Here is a 20,359-nt window from a genome sequence, read left to right on the forward strand (position 1 = left end):
TGGATATCCCATATCTCTCAATACCAAAATATGGGACATCATCCTCCACCCAGAAATGATGGTTGCTGACTCCTGAACTGAGTGTAATTGCATCCCTGACATTTTATACACTCATTGACCTGCAAATAGACATTGCCCCAGTTTTCCCACTTCAACGCAATTTTTCCACCTGTAACAATTCTGCCAGACAGAGCCAGCAGGAGCAAAGGGCCGGGTTCTATATCTAGGGGTTCTTGTCAATGATACAACACCAAACTGGATCGAGCCCCCACTCAGTCACCTGGGAAACCACACACTAACCCCTGGGCATCCCCAAAAGGCAATACTTCCCCTCTTGCAAGCACAGAGTCTGAGTGTAGAAAGTAAACTTTTTAATAAAAGGAAGGAAGTAACACAGCAATGGTTTGGGAAAATGGTGCAAACAGAATTCATGAACACAATGAAGTGAAACTACCCCACCCTAGAGTACATGGGGCATGTCCTTTGCCTCTCCCTTCTCGCTTTCCCCCTGGCCCCACTGACCACCGTAGTCGCAGTGTCCACCTCTCAATTGGGGGGCTCAGCCAGTCTCCTTCTGGTGGCTCCTGCCAGAAGCAGGCTTGACCGGTCCCCTCCACGGTCTCCTGCCGTCTGTGGGCCCTGACTGCTGCTGGCTCCTGTCACCTCCAGGCTTCGCCGAGTCCCCTCTGCTGCTCCCGCTGTCTGCTGGCACCAATCGCTGCTGGCTACCTCCAGGCCACATCAACTCCCCTCTAGTGGCTTCCATTGCACTGGCTCCTACTGTCTCTGGGTCTTACCAGGTCCCATCTGCTGGTGGTCAGTCTTTAGGTTTTCTTGCTTCCTTTAGTGATTTCAGCTCTTAGTGAGTTTCAGCTGTGAGCTCTCATTCATAGGAATACCTTCTGCTGACATAGAAGCAACATTCCTACTTTTTAAACAAAACAAAAGATTTTAAAAGGAATAATTAATTCCACCTTTTAACAGACAGTTAATCCATGCCTAAGGATAACTCTTTGTGCAGACTAATACAGCCAACCCCAATCCCACTCTGCTTCCTTTCATGGGCTTGGGCATCTGAACACCTCCTTTCCTGAGTTCTGTTCAGATGAGTGTGAAACTTTCATCAAAACAGAGTAAGCACAGTTCTGCTGCCATTTGTTTATACAATAGGGAGACAACATTTTATTACTGCTGCAGTTAACACTCCAGTGATTTGTAACCTACAACCAGCCAAAACTGACCATTTCCCATCATGCTGCTCAGCACCTAGGTGGGCTTATGCAGATATAGAACCCATGCAAATAAAGTGCCCCCCCCCCCCCCCTTGAGCTGACTGAGCAAGGGAAGGGCCATTCTGACACTCAAACCTCGCTTACACACTTGTAGCTCAAAATGTCCCTTTCCCCTGCAACAGCCACTCCATTCTTCCCCAACTATCCTCCTTTCCCTCAAGTCATTGTATTGCCCTCCAACTACTTTTCCCTGGTCATGTCTTTGTCTCTTAACAACCCCTCACTTATCTGGCTCTTCAGTAGACAGTTAACAGGTCCTGTCCCACTGTGCTGGCAGAAGAATACAGCAACAGCAGAATCAGGGAACAGTGGAAAGGAAGTTGGAAGAGGTTGGAGTAGTAGAATTAGGTTCTGAGGTACAGATCAGATGGAGAAGACTCAAAGGAGAAAGAACAGAAATGGCCATTCGCACTCTGAACTGAATGTCTAAAGGAGCCTGACAAACCCAGCAGATTAAATCATTTTTGGCAGGAGGTAGATCCCTAGGGCATAGGGCTTCTAGAGTAAGTGATGTAGATTCAATTCCCATGATGATAAAGTAACTGGAAGAGGAACTGTAAAGTGAGCTCAGTGAGGAACAACAATGCAGGAAAATATGTAGACATAGGGGGGCAGAAGGACACATACACAAAACCCACCTGTTTGTGTGATATCCCACAAAATTCATATAGCTGAGAGTTACAATTCTCTCCAGCTGCATTTTCTTGAAGGTATCTCAAAGACATGGTATATCAGTTTAAAAATCTCACGTTTCCTTGTATCCACTTGATAACACTGGGAAATGCAGTGAGGAGAATTTGCACTTTAACGGCCAAATTCTTCCCTGGGATGATTTCAGCAGCAGCAGTGTGAATACCAATGGGCAGAATCTGGCCCTAAGTATAAAGTTAAGCATATATAGACTTTTTTGCAGGATTGGGGCCCAAGGAATTTGTACTGAAGGAAGGAGCTGCTTGTATTGTATGTATTGTAAATAAATACACCTGCCGTATATTCAAAGGGAAGTAGTAAACAAGCAATGACCAAGTTTATTTTAGGTGTGGCAGGTAGAACTGTGTATTATTAAGGTTGCCCAAAACTTCCCCTTATAAGACCCTGTTTTCAGTTGCTTACAATTTTGTCAAACTTTAACTGTTCTAGTTAAAATATTCTATGCTTGGGTCTGCCTGAATGTTTCTGGAAAATTTCAGCCATAACAGCTCAGCGGTTTCTGAGAACAAGGCTAGGGAAAAATACACTGTTAACAAAATTCTGGCAACCCTTTCTTTGAGAAGTGCTAGCTCTCCCATGTTTTAGAGCAGGGACTTGAAATTTGGCACAAGGATGTCTTTCTGTCAGGGCCCCATGTCAGGCACCCAGAAAATGAACACTTTTGCTGTTCTTGTGCAAAACTTGGCCAAGTCATAAACCACTGAAAAATCTCAGTTTGCACACGTTCAATAGAGACTTCTCAGATTTTAGCAGCTAAAATCGCCAATGATTCCATTCTCACTGAGCATGCTCCATTCCTTCACAGTTCCTACTGCTGACCCCACAAAATAACAGCGGATGCTCCCACCAGACTAGAGGCCAGGGCAAGCCCGGATTCTCCCTGTTATAGTTGCTTGTAACTGCTCCAGACTGTGGTGGGGCTGGGCAGTAGAAATGAGATCAGTGAGCTGTTTCCCCCTCTGCTTTCTGTTCCCCCTGCTGCCCAGGCAGCATGAAAAAGGGATTTCAGGAAGAGAAAAGACAGTACCATGGTAAGGCATCTGAAAGCTGCCCTGGAGAACTGGATTCTATTCCTGACTCTGCCATAAAGTTTCTATGTGATTCTGGCCACTTTTTACAGTGGTCAATAATGGTGTGTGCTTTGTTTTCTAGGTGCCTGACTTGGGACTGATTTACAGAAGTGGTGAGCATTCACAGCTGCAATTAAGTCAATGGCATGTGGCTTTGAACATATAAAATGCTATGTACTATGAAAAATCAGGTTCTAGGCATCTCAAATTGAGCACCTAAAGTTAGTGGGTAATTTTGATTTTAATCTCTCTGTGTCTCAGGTCCATATCTGTAAAATGGGTTTAATATCAACCCATCACCTCACAGGCTGTGAAAATTAATTCATTAACATTTGTGAAGTACTCAGATATTACAGTGATGAGCAACACAGAAATGCCCATAAGAAAATGAATAATTCCTATCCTATCTTCAGAGCAGGGTTTGAATAATATGCAGTAAATAAGGCACAGGTCACACACTGAGCAACAAGGAGAAAACAAAATATTGAATAGCTGCTCACTAAGCGAGCACTATCCAGTGCTCTGAGTAAGCCAGGCACGCTATGGAAAGAACAGTAAGTGATCATGTAATTAAAGACTGTACCATAATGCATACACTCAAGCAGGCCTCATTAGGGTTGCACAGGCAACCTTAATTCTAGCATTGCGTAGCTTCTGAGGGCTTGACTTTGCAACCTCAGTAAGGTTCTTTTAACACAGGGAGGTGTGTGTGTGTGTATGTAAAACATATATTTATCTATACTATCACATGTTCTATGCACAAATATATATGTAAAACTGGCATGAGTTGGTAGTGGCCATATTACTCATGAGTGACAAAGCCATAAGTGTGTTATGGAGGTCATCTCAAGCATGTTACAGCACCATACATCATCACCACATATTTTGTTTCTGCTACATTTTAGAGGAAAGCTTTTACAAAATTATTTAGATGTCTTTAAACATTTTATTGGTGCTATTCTTGTATCACTTCACCTTTAAAGTCCAATTGCTTTAGTTACTAGGTACTGCCACCGGGGAGAGTGAAATACTAGAATAAATTTGAAAATCCCTCTATAAATCATCAAAAAAAGCTTTTCTATGTCACAGAAACATTCTGAGAAGTGACGGATCAGTAACTGAAATGTTAAAATCCTTACAAGCAGGTTGTAGTTATCAAAAAACAAGCTTTAAAAGCAAGGAAATTCTGAGTTAATGTTAAACTTAAAAGGAACCTGAGACAGATGTTAGGCCATGACTTCAAGGAATGGGTGCCAGTAAGATTTATTAGGCCAAATTCATTCCATTCAAACCCATTGAAGTCAACAGAGTTTTGGTGGTCACTGATAAGAAGAAACCGTAACGGATGGGTAAAATAGTCTGATTTTCTCAGGTAATCTATACATGGACAGATTTAAGGTGGTTTGGACATCTTAACCATGAACTTCTATAGTTCAGGTGTTTGAATTCCCTTTCTGTTTATGCATAATGCTAATCTTCCTGGCTATTTAAAAAGGTATTTTTTTTTTAATTTTAACCATTAAGTTACTGTTGTGGAGACCTAGCCTTAGCTTCACTATCTCAAAGATTTTTATTTGAATTTTTATTTTTTTAATTGTCTTGCTTTACTAGATAACTTTTAATTGTCATCTTTCGCAGCTGTGAATATGATACTATAGGAAGGCATAAGCAACATTCAGTAAGTTTCCTATCTCTTACTACCAGAGAACACCATTCTGGAAATTAGTAACTTTCTGCACAGTTCCAAATAAAGAATCTTGTGGAATTTATCTCATCTTTTGTGGTTCATCTGGCCACTTTGTTTTTAAAACATACCAGTTTGGCAGCCTAACTAGGTCCCAGTCCTGCAAGTAGATTAATATAGGCAGACCCCCACTCATTTCAATGGGGATCCATGCAGTCTAGTCCATGGAGGAAAGCAATGTTGCTTGTATGAATCCAACTGCAGGATTGGGACCTTTGTTAGAAGGAGAAGTACAACTGAATGGACCCTTTAAAGCTGTCCACAGCAGATTCTCAGTGGGAGATGCTAAAAACAATACCGGTTCCCGTAATAACTAAAAATCTAATGTCAGTTTCCATAAGGGCATTATTTCTATTTTCTGAGCGGTCTGAAGACATACAATCCCAGGAAAAAAGTTTGTGGATAATGTATACAAAACAACGTTACTTCACTTGAAATGTCTGAACAGCTGTCTCTCACATGAGGTGTTATCCTTTTAAATGATTTAAAAAAAAAAGATATAAAAGCCAACAGTGTTAATATATACAGCAATCTACATTTCCTTGCATCACAGCTGAAAGAGGAGATGGGTCAAGCTGGTACAGAAAAAAAAAAAATCAGGTACCCCCAAACAAGGGTGTTTCTCTGCCAACAGAGATGTCAGTAGTTTTGTTTAATATAGTCACTTAGAACATTACAGCACCAGAAGTCAAAGAACAGAAACAGAAGACAGGAAAGACCGCAATTGCAGGGTATAAATCATATGGGATATGCCCACCCAATCCTAACTGATGATCCCTGTTCAGTGCTCCAGAGGAAGGGGACACACTCCTCAAGGTCCCTGCCAATATGCTGTGGAGGTAAATAGACCTGTGCAAAAATCTTTACCAATGATAAAGTCTTTCACGGAAAGCAAATGTTTTCTCTTGAGTTATTTCCATCTGAATTAGATTTATTGCCCCGCATCCTGAAAGCTGGTATTTTGCAGGTGAAAACTGCTTTTTCATTTTTGAGAAGGCTGCACTTCCATTTTCACAAGTGTGAAAAGCTACTTTTTGCTGGCAAGAATGACTCCAGTGATCTTGTATTTGGTAAAGATTACAAAATTCCATGAGATTAACCTGACTTGATGTCAATGATGTGAACGGTTATAATTTAAATTACAAGGCATGGCAATTAAAAGCACCTTCATTTATGGTCAAATCAACTACTAAAATAGACCCTGGCTCCCTGAATTAGCAGGATGCCTAAGCTAAGAACATAGTCCTGGACAGGTTTAAGCATATTTGCCACTTCACCTAAGGAATGTTTGAGGAAATCTACTCACATATGTAGGCATGGCCTAAGACAACTCTGTTCCTGTAGCCACAATCCTCCTTCACCACCTCCTCTTCTCACTATTTATTACCCACATTGTGTGCATTTAGGTCCTGATCCTGCAAACACATATGTAAATAACTTTACTCAACTGAGAAGACTGGTTAAAACCAACACCTCTTTCCATACGAGTAAAGTTATTGATATTCATAAATGTTTGCAGAAATGGGTCCTCTTTAGACAATAAACTCTACTTGGAAAAACGAGAAAATTAAATCAAAGTGAAATTAATGCAACCCACATCTGTGTGCTATTGGGTTAGGAGCACAGCACAGTCATCTATGGACATCAGCAACAATGTCACACTGTATAGCATACTTTCAAGGAGGTGGCTCCAAAGCCACAGCAGTAGTTCAGGGTGAATAGCTTGTAAAAGGAGCTACTTTCAGTGCTAGCATCCAGGGCCCTAATTACATATGTTAAAGGACTAGAAGCAGTGGCAGCCTCACAAGCCTTTTATAAGGATTAGCCACTAGAGGGAGACAAAGACCCACACGCTGCTAGCATGGTTTACACCTACACTTCATAACCCCATTCTACAGCCATAGCAAAGGATTGAGTGTCCTTAATTAATTAATAGGCATTTGTGCAGCAAAAATACTAGCCTAGAATTCTAGGGGTAGAGCAGGGGCAGTATGACCCTCTAGCCTTTCTGTTAGGCCAAAGCTACCATTCAAGTTGATAGTAATTGGCAGCAGGAATAAGGATTGGGTCAAAATTGAATGGGAGAGGAGAAAAGGATTGGGAATTGATTTCTTTAGATTTACTAAAAACCTAGGCACCATGCAAATATTGAAACACGCCAGAATGTCCTTAATACAAAATCTAAAGTACAAGGACTCTACTAGCCAGACCACAGAACTGCATAATGATATAACAAAACAATACATTAAGTCTACAAAAATTGTTTCTTAATAAAGCCTGTACCATATAAAAAGCCACTATAAGGAATGTGATGCCACAATCCCTCTAATCATTCCCTCAGCCTGAGAAAAACCTGGGCAAATGGATGCGCTTTCCACACCCTAGAACACCTTTCACTGTGTTCTAAATATTAAAAATGAGGATTCTCTTGGGAGGAAGTAGAAAGCAAGTTCCAGTGTGAAAAGCCCTTCGTGAAAATGCCCTGCTGCTAGGCCACTCTTCTTTAAACCACAGAACTGTCATCCTGGATGCCCCAATGCATAGTCAGGCAGCTCAAATATGATGGTGGTGTGTGTGGAATAAAAATCCTATGACAGAAAGTTAGGGCTTTACATTGATGGCTTTGGATTAGGTCAGGATAGGCATGGGAGTGAGGACAAAGTAAAAGAGGAAGAAAGAGAGGGAGTGGGAAAGAAAAGGGATGGTGAAGGCATTGTTGGATAAATTTATCAATGCAAATCTGTTAAGAGATTAGGGTTCAACTGGTAGAGCAAGGGGAACATCACAGAAACATCCTGTAGTTGTTGAAGAGAAAAAAATCTCTCTTCCTGAAGCAAATACTAGATGGTAATTATGGTTAATGCAGCGTCTCAAATGCCTGCCTAGACTAGAGAATGTCTTATGGGCAATAATCTTCTCCCCTCCCTCCAAATAAAAAGGATAGAACCCACAGTTTTATAAACTCTTTTTTGTTTTCAATGAGATTTTGCTGCCAATTGGAACAAAGATGCTTGTCAGTAACAAGCCAGCTGCACTGGCTTGCTATTTGGTTCCTAGGCGTTGATTTGGGTTTTTACAGGCCTACACACCTTGGTGCTGCCTGAGTGGTTGACTTGGTGCTCTCCCTCTCTCTCAACTGCCACAGCAGTTACAGGCTGCTGAGGTGGTCAAACTAATGCTCACTAGATTTTAAAGTCTGCTGGCCAGAGATGTAGGGTGTCCTCATTAGAGGGTCCTCAGCTCCAGAATTGGTTTCTTCTCCCATGTTGGGTGTGATGAAGCACAAGTTTGCTGACTTTTAGGGCAGAGTGCAAAACAATCTCTGTTCTCTGGTGTTTGAGAGGGGCCTCTGCCCTTTCTTATTTTGGTTTAAAAAGGCACATCTGTGTGTGTGTTTTGGTTAAGTTATACACACTTGTGCCCTCCAGAGCCATATGAAAGGGCACATTTTATACAATTAAACAATAAGATAAATAAATCAAGCAAACAAATTGCATGTTTATCTCTCCCTCTCTGCCCCAACCCTGTCTACCACTACTCCCAGTGGACACGCTCAGGAGAGAAATGCAAATATATTCCATAGCATAGAAACAGTACAGTATGTCCCCTGGCTACCCCAGAATTACTGATTGTTTGGGGCTATGATGTAATCCCTCCTGGAATTGCTCTCAGCATGGTGGTTTAGCTTTGCAGATGTTGTTTGGGGAGAGTGGAGGAAAACTATTCCTGTGGCAGCCCATCTCCAGTTTCCAGTTCACGACTGAAATCTGGAAATATCGTTTTGTCATTGTTTTATAATGTGTTGTGGCTGACTTCAGACAGTTCTCATGGAAGTGAATGAAGGATTAGTCACTGGTACTAGCCAGGCATACTGAAAGCACGTAGGGCCTGATTGTGCAATGGAACAACTCGTGTGAGTAAGACTTGCATTATCTGGCCCATAATATGCAAGCTTTTCTAGTCAATTTTATTCAGAGACTTATAAACACACACATCACAGTGGTATCTGACTGCCTTCTAGTAGTACACTAAGTTAGTTACATGACTACCAGCTGTCAAGTGTCGTTCTTTCTTTCTTTGGGGGTCTTTCCAGATTCTAGGGAGAACTCCACGTATCTAAGAACTCTCTGTGACTTTAAAGCCAGAACCCACAGCAGGAGTGTACAGAAGCACACCACCTTCAGGCAGTTATCAGTAAGCACGATGCCTCCAGAAGTACAATACGCAGAGGCCACTGTTGTACCTTTTAAAAGGCTCAACTCCTGGTCCCTCTGGAGTTTCTGGTGCAGCTAACAGAGCCAGACTTGCCCAGCCTTTTGCATCTACACAGCACAAGAACAAGGACCGTGGTTTTTCTCTGTGTAGGGTGTGGGAAGTTTTACACTAGTCCTAATTTGTGCATCCACAACCTAGCCCAAATGTCTTTTTTTATATGAACAAATGCTTCCAGGGAATGATCACCCAACTCCGTTCCATTTGTGGCCTAAGAAGGATTTAAAGCTATGTCTCTAGAAAAGAAATGCTGGAGCAGCAATCCACTGTACCACCTAGTGCTGGACAAGCAGACAAATAAATGACCTTGAATTCTATGCCCTTTGATCTAGCAATGTTTGGAAGTGCTGTCCATTTTTTTTCCCCTCTCCCATCTGGAAATGATGAAGTAAAATTCAGTTTGAGGTCACACTTGTCCCTGCATCCAGTTCCATCACATATTATAGCCTCTCATGTTAACACAAACATCCTTTAAAATGAAACTTTCCTATTACCATTTCCATTACAGAATCATTTCATCTGTAATAATTTTCCATCAGAGGCAGAAGAGGAATCTGCTGCAGCTTTACCTGCTGTTCATACCAGGCACGATTGAGAGATACCATTTTTCTTTGTGTTTGAAACCAACAGGAGGAGGAAAAGGCTCCATAAATACAGCCGATCAAGAGTATTTTATATCTATTGCTGCAATGTGAAAGCCCACCTGTAACAAAATAGGAGAACGCAAGGTGAGGAGAAAAAAGATTTAGGGAAAATCAGGGCAGAATTAATACTTCATGTTGAACTGCTTCTGTAGTATACAGTAATACAGTATTGCAGACTCTAAGGGCTATTTTTCAAGGGTTAAATGTCACCCATATCAGCCTCATTATGAACTGAGGTATGGGCAGGAGTTGTGGGGGGTAAGATACTGCTTTCTTATGCATTTCAAATTGAGCCGCGGTGGCCTGGAGATGACCCGCCACACGATTTTAAAATTATCTCTGTGTGCGCTCTGCTTGTTTTGGAAATGCTCTAAATAAAAATAATGGACTGTCTTTTAATAAGTCTCATTGTGAAGATTCCACATATCAAACAATGCAGCGCAGCTTGGAGGCAAGCAACGGGCATGTGTGATCTAGCTGGAAGAGAGACAAATGGTGATGGGAGCAACTCCATCTAGGGACCGCTGACAAGAAAATGGCATTCGCAAACTGACACATCTGTCATGGTGGAGAATATTGGCACCTGTCACACAATTTCAGTCATGACTTTTAATAAAGCTGCTTTCCCTTAGGTAAAATTGGAACTTGACTGTAATATTAGCTGCAAGCACGTCTTGTTTTCCCCTTCAGAGCTCTTTTGTACGTGAGACATTTCAAATGAATCTTAAAGCTGAAGTAATGATGTTTACTATTTCTTTCCTTTTTTTTCCCCTCTCTCTCTCTCTTCCTAAGTCTGAATTTGAAAGAGATGTTGTACTGAGTTTCTTTTCTTTGCAAAATGTCTCCCCTTCATCTACTAATACCAGATTTTTTCTCTGTGTGTGTGTGTTGTTTTTTTCACTTTTTTTCCCTTCCCCCTTTTCAGCTGGGCTGTTGTTTGAGTGAATTTAGCCTGGGGAAGTATGTATATCATAAAAACTGGGTTGGGATTTGTTGGCTGTCAGTCAATAAATCAGCCAGAGTTTAATTACCAGGCATGTGATGGGAAGCGGTGACAGGCACTAGGTCTGTTGGATAACATTTCTTATGGGGCAGGCGCTATGAAAAACTAAGTTCGAGAGTGTGTGTGCATGAGGAGACACCAGGGCGGAGGGGGGAGGGGAGGGAGAGGAAGAAAGGAGGACGGGGAAGGGAAAGTTGAGGAGTCCTACAGCTGGAATCTACTATTATGAGAAAAAATGTTTTGTGTTCTTAAAACAAAGACCTTGAACGGTCATTTCAGGAAAAAATAAGATTCTTAACTGAAGCGTTCCCATGTTTTGCTTAAAATATGTCAGTGTGTTCTGAGCACTGTCTGATCACTGCACTAACTTATGCTGCACTAAAGTGAATCCTTTTGTTTAACACTTACAAATATATTTAAGGAAAGAAAATAACCACAGTTGAGAAAGCACATCAGGGGAGAAGGGGCTAGAAGGAGCCAGAGATCTATTGTATTAGAAAATGACAACATGTGAAAGGGCCTTCACAAAGTGGGAGTAAAAATTTTTAATAAACTATGAAGGTTATATAACATTCCCAATGAGGAAATCAATAACCTTCTTTTTTTTTTTTCTTCCCCCTCCCTTTTTTGGCAAACTTCCAGGATGTGTGACCATGGAAATCATGTATGCTTTTTTTTTCAAAGGCAATTCTTATTTGACATGGATTTTATTTTTGACTAGTGATGAGAGATGTCATCTTCTTCCTGTCATATGCCATGAAGCATTATGTGGAGATACCGCAGGATGTTTTGACTGAAAAGATGCTCTATTTTCTTTTAACTATTCTCCTGTGGTGTGTCTCAGTGTGTGTTTCAGAAATCTTTTGTCCGCTTTAAAGAATTATGGGTAATGGATAAAAAAGTCTCTGGCTTGAGGTAGTGTAGCTTCTCCTCAACTGGCAAAGCACTGGCCTGGGAATGCTGGGGAGCTCGGGACATTCGAGAAAGGAGGGGGAAATGTTAGGAATTGTGGGTAACAGACAGAGACGAGCTGATTAGAAGCGGGCTTCACTTTGGGAAAATTTAGAAAAAAAATAGAATGTTTCAAATTTCATATAAAAAGTCACGTTGCACAGTGAATTTTGCTTCATCTCATATGAATTTTCCATCATTTAAAAGTAGGATCACAGCAAGGGTGTCTGTTTAGCGAGATGAACTCACACTCTGCCAGTGTTTGCAGCCCTGTCTGCCTAGTTGTCAGCTTCTCCCACAATCACCTCTTGGTTTCTTTCACACAACTCTATGTGCATGGTGTGACCTTCCTGAGCTCCCCTGCAAGGCCCTCCCCTGTCCACACTTAAATCTTTTCTGAACACCCACTTCTGCCATGCTGCTTACAGTGATTCAAGCTGTCTTGTAGATATGTTGCCTATTGCTCCTTTTTCCCTATCCTCTGCCTATTTCTCTTTCTGTTCTGAGGGTGTGAGCTCCTTGCAGCAAAGATGTTCCTTACTGAATGTTTCGTAGGGGACCTGGCATATAGTAGACACTATCATCAATAAATAATAATGGCAATAGGCCAAACTGTACAGATGCAAAATCCAGATGTAGATTTTAGGGTGTATCTCTACAATTCAGTAATATTTGGGAGTGTATGAGGTGAGCGGGGTGAATAAGTTGAAGGGGTTTATAGCCATGTAAAGAATCTCACAGCCAAACAAAACCCGTCAATTCCGGGCTCTTTCTTGTAATAAATTTACTCTTTTTGCCTGGAATTTTTGCAGCAATGAAAAGCAGCTTTGAAACCAATGGTGTTTTTTTTTCCTGTCACAAAGCCACCATCGCCACTGGGGCTGATCAAATCAGCTTCACAAGGCCCAGACCCTAAAGATCTTGTAGACCTGTGCAGAAAGAAAAAAATTTATTTCAAAACATTTCTCTGGGGGTTCTCACATTATTCCCTACATCCTACCTTGGTTATTGTGTAGGTCCGAACCCAGATTTTCCAGTAGACTGCTAGGATGCCCTATGACAGTGATCTTCACTATTTTTCAAGCAGGGGCCACTTTGGCAAAAAAATCCTTCAATGTGAGAGTTGGTAACTCCTGCCTTTGGGGAGACTGGGCTGGGCCCCCTCCTTGCCCTGCCCCGCCCCTTCCTGAGGCCCTGCCCATACTCCCCTTCACCTCCCCCTCATTCCCTTCCCGTTGTCTGTTCTCCTCTCTTGAGCCAAACCACAAGGCCTCCTTGTCCAAGTTGAGTCAGGCTGGTCCCTGCCCAGCTCCGCTCAGCAGCCCAGCCCTGGGACATGTTTTCCACTGTACCACGTGATCAGCTCGGTGCTTCAGTCCATCCCCCAGTCCAGGTCCGATCCCTCCCCTAGCACCAGCCAGGGACTCACCTGGGCTTAGTCCCCAGGTGGCTAGGGGGTCCCAAGACACTTCCCTCTCTCACCTGGAAGGAAAGTTGGGGCAGGATTGGCCCCTCCACGTGAAGGGGAAAGGAGCTGTGGGGTGAGGAGGGGGCTCTCCACCTAGGCAGCACAGCCCACCCTACCGGGGAGAAGGGAAAGAACTGCCCCCTCTGCTCTCCACGTTCCCAGAACCCTGTCAGTGAGTGAGTCACTGGCAGGTCAGCACTGCGCGGGGCAGGGGAGCCGAGGCCAGCAACTGAGTTTCCGCTGGGAGCGGCGGCCACAGGAGTGGGAGGGACACTGAAGGAAGTGCTCACTTCTGCCGCCAGCTGACTTGGGGAGCAGCAGAGCTGCAGCTGCCACCCATTTCTGTTTGGCATGGCTCACATCCTTGTTTATTTGTGATAGGATCAAATTCCTTTTGAGTGGTTGTCATTTATACAGATGAGGCCAGCCAGTTAGGGAAGAAACCAAATACCATGTGATTTAATGAGCCAATTACAAGCTCAACGTTTTACTTTTTTTTTCTTATACAAGTGAAAGGAAGGACAGGTGCCAAGAGGGTACTAGCTAACCTCTGATGGCCTTTCCCACTGGAGTTTTGGGATACTTCTGCACAACACTAAAGTGTATTCATTTGTTTACCATAACGGCTATAAAACATGCAATCAGGGAAGCAATTTCAAACCAGTTTCAGCCCACAGTAACACAACAAACCTACATAAAATCCCAGCAGGGGTCTAATACCATGACTATCCTTGGCGTGGAGTTAACAACCAGATGAGCCGATGATGGAGGCCTCAAGTTGTGAATGTGAATCATCCTCCTGACTGAATCATTTTCATTACTAATATAACAAAGTCAGACGATCATTGTCAAAGCTTGGCTGGAATCAGAATGCTGAATCTGAACACACTGGACTTCAGGGATATTCAGATCTGGATCTCAACATCACAGCTGGTCTTTAAGCATAGAGCACTGGATCTGAACATGCTTGAATTTTAGGTAACTTCTTTTTAAACAAGTGTGTTTGGAGTGTATGGGCTTGGATAGAAAATTATTTTCTCTTTTAATTGGATTGGTTCCTTGATCCATTCCTTCATTATATTTCTCCATGTTTTTCTTTCATCTAAATGAAATAAAACTCCTATAATTTTATCCTTCTTCACTGTCTCCCCCAAGCTACTTATAATCCTGCTTCCATATCAGAATAAACATTTTTTAAAACTGGTTTTCTTTTCCCAAACAGAGGAACAACATACCCAATCATTTAGAAAGTTTTATTTTTTAGCTACTGATAATTAACTTCCCCTTGCTACCTAAATACATACCTCTGGTACTGCTGCCAATGCCCATGCTCTCCTCATTGTAAGTACATGTGCTACATGAGTGTAGAACTGGGTGAAACTCATTGGTGTCACATCACAGGGTGAACATCTTTAGTTTTGTCTCAGGGGGTCAGTTTTAAAACCTTCCAGTTTTATCTCTGAGCCTCAAAGCTTAACTGTGTGTCACTTAACAGAAGTGAATTTTACCCAGCTTTGCATCAAAACCGTAACTGTAACTTGAATTAGGTGGAAAACCGATATGGCACCAGGATCACTCAAAACTGGGCTAAATGTGTTTGAAAGTAGAGATTACTCCAAGCCATAAAAGACCTGATTATGATACCGTTACTCATCTTGAATAACACCCTACTCTGTGAGCCGTCCCACTGAAATCTATGTATCAGGATCTGGCCCAAAGATTGGGGACGTTTGGATCTCGGATTCTGGTTCAGGCCCACCCCTGCCTGAAACTCCAATGAGTTTCTATTGAAACAATCAGTGATTGTGCTCTAAGCTTCAAGTTTGTAACAGAAACTGAAAGCAGGGGTGTGTTCCATGGTTTCAGGTTTCACTGTAAATATTATGCACAGCTCCTCTTGATGGATCCGGGACACCTACAAACAAAATGTACTTCTGGCCAGTCTTTGCTTTGCTATGCACCTTGTCACGCCCTAAGTGAAAGGCAGTTTTTAACAATTTCTGTGAATGGGCCTAAAGAGTTTTTATTTTTGTCATTTTGTTGTTGCTTTGTTCTGTTTTGTTTTGCCTTTTCTCCCGAAAAATATTTTGCACAGCTATATGAGCCCATGGAACTGTTCGCTTAACTCAAGCATCAGTACCTAGATGAGGGAATGCCAGAGACAAAGGTCCCATCTCCCATTTCTCCCTGAAAAATGAATGCTCTAATTGGCATTTATTTAGGGAAGTATGTGATGGCCTCTAGTGGTGCGTGCTGCATGTGTACACAAAAACTTCACAGCATCTCTTCTCTATTTTTGAGTGACACTGGAAAAAGTGTGTTCTGGATCTACTGACATCAGTATATTGTTACAATATGAGTAACAAGACAGCCCACTGACAGAGGGGCCTGTTCCATTTATAACACTCACATTCCTCTTTCTTCCACACTCGAAGGATACACACCGCATGCTGGGAGCAAATGCAGAAATTGATATTTAACAATGACACATTATGTACTACAGATTTCCTGTGAATATGCCATCATGTTCCTATGCCCAACATCAGGGAATGACAACATACTGACTTCGACCTACCTACCTACCTACCATGCCTGCGTGCATGCATGCATAGAGATAGAGCGAGCGCTCAAGCACATGGTCAGAAACTAAAACCAGGGTTTTGTTCTGTACTTTCAGAGGGATACTCACCACTCCATCAGACCAGGATTGATGCAGACTAGCCAAGATCATGGGGCATGCTCTTTCTCACGAGCACTAGGTGTCTTGCATTTGGACACTACAATGTGAAGAAGTGCTCTTGCTATAAGTGCAGTTTCTGCTATTACCGCAGTGATGCCATCACTGAATATGATAGCTGCTAACTAATTGCAGTCAGAAAAAATATAGCTCTCTGTCCCTCCCCCACCCCACACGCAGACACATAGCACATAAACATAATAAAGGACTGTGTGAGAGAGAAACACACCAGGGGCCATGCTAAACCACATATAACTCTGCTTTGAGAAGAGACTGTTATTCAAAGTAGTGAAAGCTATCATATACTGTAAGACCAGAGAGTCTGATGTTTTCTGAATAGTTTTCTAAGCAATAATATATAGATAAAGAGGTCAGAATCTGCCATCCCCTTTATAACATATGCACATCTATTTATGAAGACACTTAAGCATGGATTTAGTAAGTCCAAGACAAAGCTCCAGAGGCGCCTGTCTCTTTAAATCCGTCTCCTACCAATTGAAATTTGTGGCCCTGATGAATGGCAAAGCGGAGTCATCCATAAAAGGGCAGAGGAAAATCACATTCATTTGCATACAGTAATTATTCTCTGAATCAGGCCACCTTTATTGCTGGCAGAAAATCTACTGTCAGCATCGCTCTATAGATCACGTTTGAAAAATCTAACAGCTGAGAAAAGTAATTGTTTGGAATCCATGTGGTCAGGCAATCCTGTCGTAGACATGTCAATTACCATGTTTCTAGGTAGACAACAAAGTTTTTAAATGTCAGTCAGCAAACCTATATTTTCTTTCCTTTCCTCTTTGTGTTTGTGTGTGTAGATTTGTGTTCTTTTGGCTAATGTCCTGGGTGTCTGCAGTAACATAGCAGGAGTGTGAATGTTTATACACACGTTAACTGTAAGGTGGTGTGAACTGTGTGGGTCGCTGTGGAATTTTCAGATTGCACTAAAATAAATTGGATACTTCTTTTGCCTTTTTCTATTTTTTAAACCCACTTCCTTTACAAAAATAGGGAACACCATTTCACAGACAGAGTAATGTAACTTCATCCTTTCAATGTGTTGTCTGTGTACAGTTTATACACACTCTTGGCGCCAAGTCTGTGGGACTGAGAGGACTGAAAAAAATAACTGACTTGCATTTCAGCCCTTAACAGTCTGTTTACAATGGAAGTAGTGGGGTGCTGGATAGTGGCCTGAATGGAAAGAATTGATATCATCCTGAATCAGCAAAGGAGTTCAGATTCTTTGTGCTAAATCCTCTACTGGGGTAAACTGGCACAGTTCCAATCAGTAACTTCTCTATCTCCCAACTTTTCTCAAACTGTGATAGTTAAGGTGTTTATTTTGCAAAGATAAGACATACGTAATTGAAACAAGAAGTGTTCCCCCTGTTCTAGTTCTTCAAGTGAAGTACCCTTGCATTCATGCCACCAATGTATATCTTCCTGGGATGCTGCAAGGAACTGATCTCTGTGTCAAGCGTTTCTTTACTGTAAATTCAGCTGTGATCATTGTTCTTAAAAAGGAAGACAGTAAAATCTGAGGGGCAGAAAACACATACTCTAACTAAAACCAACTGGGGAGATTAGAGCAGTTGGAGCTGCAGGCAACAATGGAACATTTGGTGCTAATCCCCATGCTAAGGAAAACTAGCCAGAGTTGCCAGCTACTAGCCAGCATTTTCCACTCACTGCATTAAAGGAACCATTCAGGGTAGTCTTATTATCCCTGTTGTGCAGATAGGGAAACTGAGGCAGAGAGGCTATGGAAACATTTTCAGACTTGTCCAATAATTAGGGTGTCTCTGTTTCTTCTTGGTACTCAGTGTGAAGCACCTGTGACCTGATTTTCAGAGCTGATAGACACCCACAATTCCCAGATGCAGAGATTTCAGATGCAGAGTTAAGAGCACCCATATCTTCAGACACCCAAAATTAGTGGATTATTTTGGAAATGGTGGCCAAAAGAACTCACTGAACAAGACCAAGTGAGTCAGTAGTAGGGCCTGAATTAAAAACTCAGGAGTTCCTGTGGGCAGACTACTAAACCACACAGCCTTCTCTTTGAATTGTAGCCATGGTAGGCCAAAAAGCAGGGGCTGGATGATGAGTGCCTGGAAAATGTTGGAGGCATTCAGATCTACCATGGAAGTCTCTCTTGGATGTTAGCAACAGAGTAGCCACCTTACCATTATCAGTGGATGACATCATGGAACCAGGTTCAGGGAATTCATTTTAGAAAAGGAGAATCAGAAGTATGTTAGAAACACACCATCTGACAGGATGAAAAGTGAGTAAACGAAAAGTTCCAACAATGAAGGCCTACAGCAGACTCAGTAGTACTTCAAGATGTTAGTTATTCTCCAGCAAATCCTGACCTCCTTCACTTCTTGCTTCTTCAGCTGGGTGGAACAGGAGATAGAGAGGTAGTACTGGAGCAGGGAACTATGATTCCTCTGCTGCACAACCCCTCATAATCATTCACAAGTTTCTCTGTCATTCTTTTTTGCATTCGCCATCACTATCTTTTCCCAGGACAGCCAAACAATTCCACTTTTGCCCCCATTCTATTATCTTTTCTTCCCACCACAGTACCCATTCACTTAATTTCCTACCATGCTCCTCTCCTCCAAATACAATCAACTCCAGCCTCTCCCTAATGAGATCTTCACATGTCTCTGACCCCATCCCCTAATTCTCCCCACAACAAGTCCTGTTTTTGGTGACAGTGAAGTCATAAAGTCACCGTCAATGATACTTTGGTACTGCGGTGTGAGTGTTTTTGGTGTGATGTTGTACGACTGGTACAATAAAATCATGAAGTTTGTGTTTAACTTCTGTCTAGCAACTATCTCAGCCTTTATACTCCACTCATCACAGGAGTAACTGAGTACCCAAGTCTAACAGGACTGTTGAAGTGAGGATGTTATTTTCCCACCTGGTAGAACTAATGAACTTTCATATAATTTAACCTTTTCAAGGATTTGTCTGAACCATTTTAATGTTTATAGTGTATAGCCAAGATATTCCAGTTTGGGTCTCTACTGTGAGGCTCCTAAATCCATATTTAGAAATGTAAATAAAAACAATCACATTTGAAAACGATGGCCTATTTTCATAGCCCAGAGAGAGATTTCTAAATATTACAAATATCTCAAAGTTGCCATAAATGCAACTCCTCAATAAGAAGTGCTCACAGCACCTGTCTATAATTATCTCCACTGGTCACATCATGGACCAAGTTCAAATGACGTGAGTGACAGACAGCAAATGTGTAACAGAAACAATTACAAAAAAGAGAGAGATCGTGAAGGAAACGATTAATTATTTAGATATGCAACAAGTATGAAATACCTAGAGCTGGGCCCAAACCTGAACTCTGAAAACCCTGATTCTCTTCTGCTCTGTACTTTGCTCAGTCATTTATACCTGGACACTGGGAGTGCAAGGTGCATGTCAAATTTTATTATGCTGAACTGGTGGCATTTATACCCTCTCTATATATGTGTAAATGATTACACAAGGCATAATGCACTGTAAGGAGAATTAGACTAATTCTTAATTCAGGTATTGTTTAGGACCTTCTATCCCAGCCACCCATATGTCTTTTTTTCACTCGTATAGCTGTATGCACTCATTCTCATATATAGTTTAAAATATAAAAGAGTATTTGTTTTATGTACCTTATTGCTTGGAAAATACCTGGTTTTAAATGGCCCCAGGATGTTGACTGGGTTCAGAGCCTTCCGTCACCACCCAGTTCAAAAACTACCTAAGGCCTCGATTTTCCATCATGATCTGCTCTTTTTTCTCCAGTGCAGTGGTAGCTAGGGTCTAAAAGCTAGCGGAAACAGCTCCTGGAGAAATATTTCCAGTACAGGAGTCCTTCACAACTGGTTTAGAGTTCTTCTATCCCAGATCCTCGTAAAGGTGACATTTCAGGAGCAGTATGACGGTGGGAAGCAGCCAGAGCCTCCTGCACTTCTGTTCCCAGTCGCCCATGGTCCTATCATAAGTTACAATAGCAATTTGGCTATTATAAATTACACTAGAGGCCAAGTAAATCCCTGGTTCCCCCAAGCAAGCAGAGGTGGCATAAAGTCACCTTGGCCTCCCACCCTGGTTCCTGTGCTCAGGAGAATCATGGTGCAGGATGGCAATGACTGAAACCTGTTACCATTTAATGGATCTTCAGAGGCCTATATAAAATGGGTGGTTGTTCTTCGTTTAGAATGAACATATGTCCACATCACAAAGTTCACAGTCACAATCGGCACTAATTTGCAGACTTGTTCGCAGCTGCAGGAAGCAGAGTATAGAATGCTTATGGAGAACAAAGTACTCCAGAGGAAGCCTTTGCTAATTAGGGTTGAGACATATTAGCAGGGCATTGTGGAGAAAAGCTTTCATTGTTACTGTTCCTGTTCTGTGTATAATATGGGAATTTTAGTCTCCGGTGGGGCACCT

This window comes from Emydura macquarii, unplaced genomic scaffold, assembly GCF_026122565.2.
Source record: "Emydura macquarii macquarii isolate MOO-44397 ecotype Brisbane River unplaced genomic scaffold, CSIRO-AGI_Emac_v2 contig_431, whole genome shotgun sequence".
Lineage (NCBI taxonomy): Eukaryota > Metazoa > Chordata > Testudines > Chelidae > Emydura > Emydura macquarii.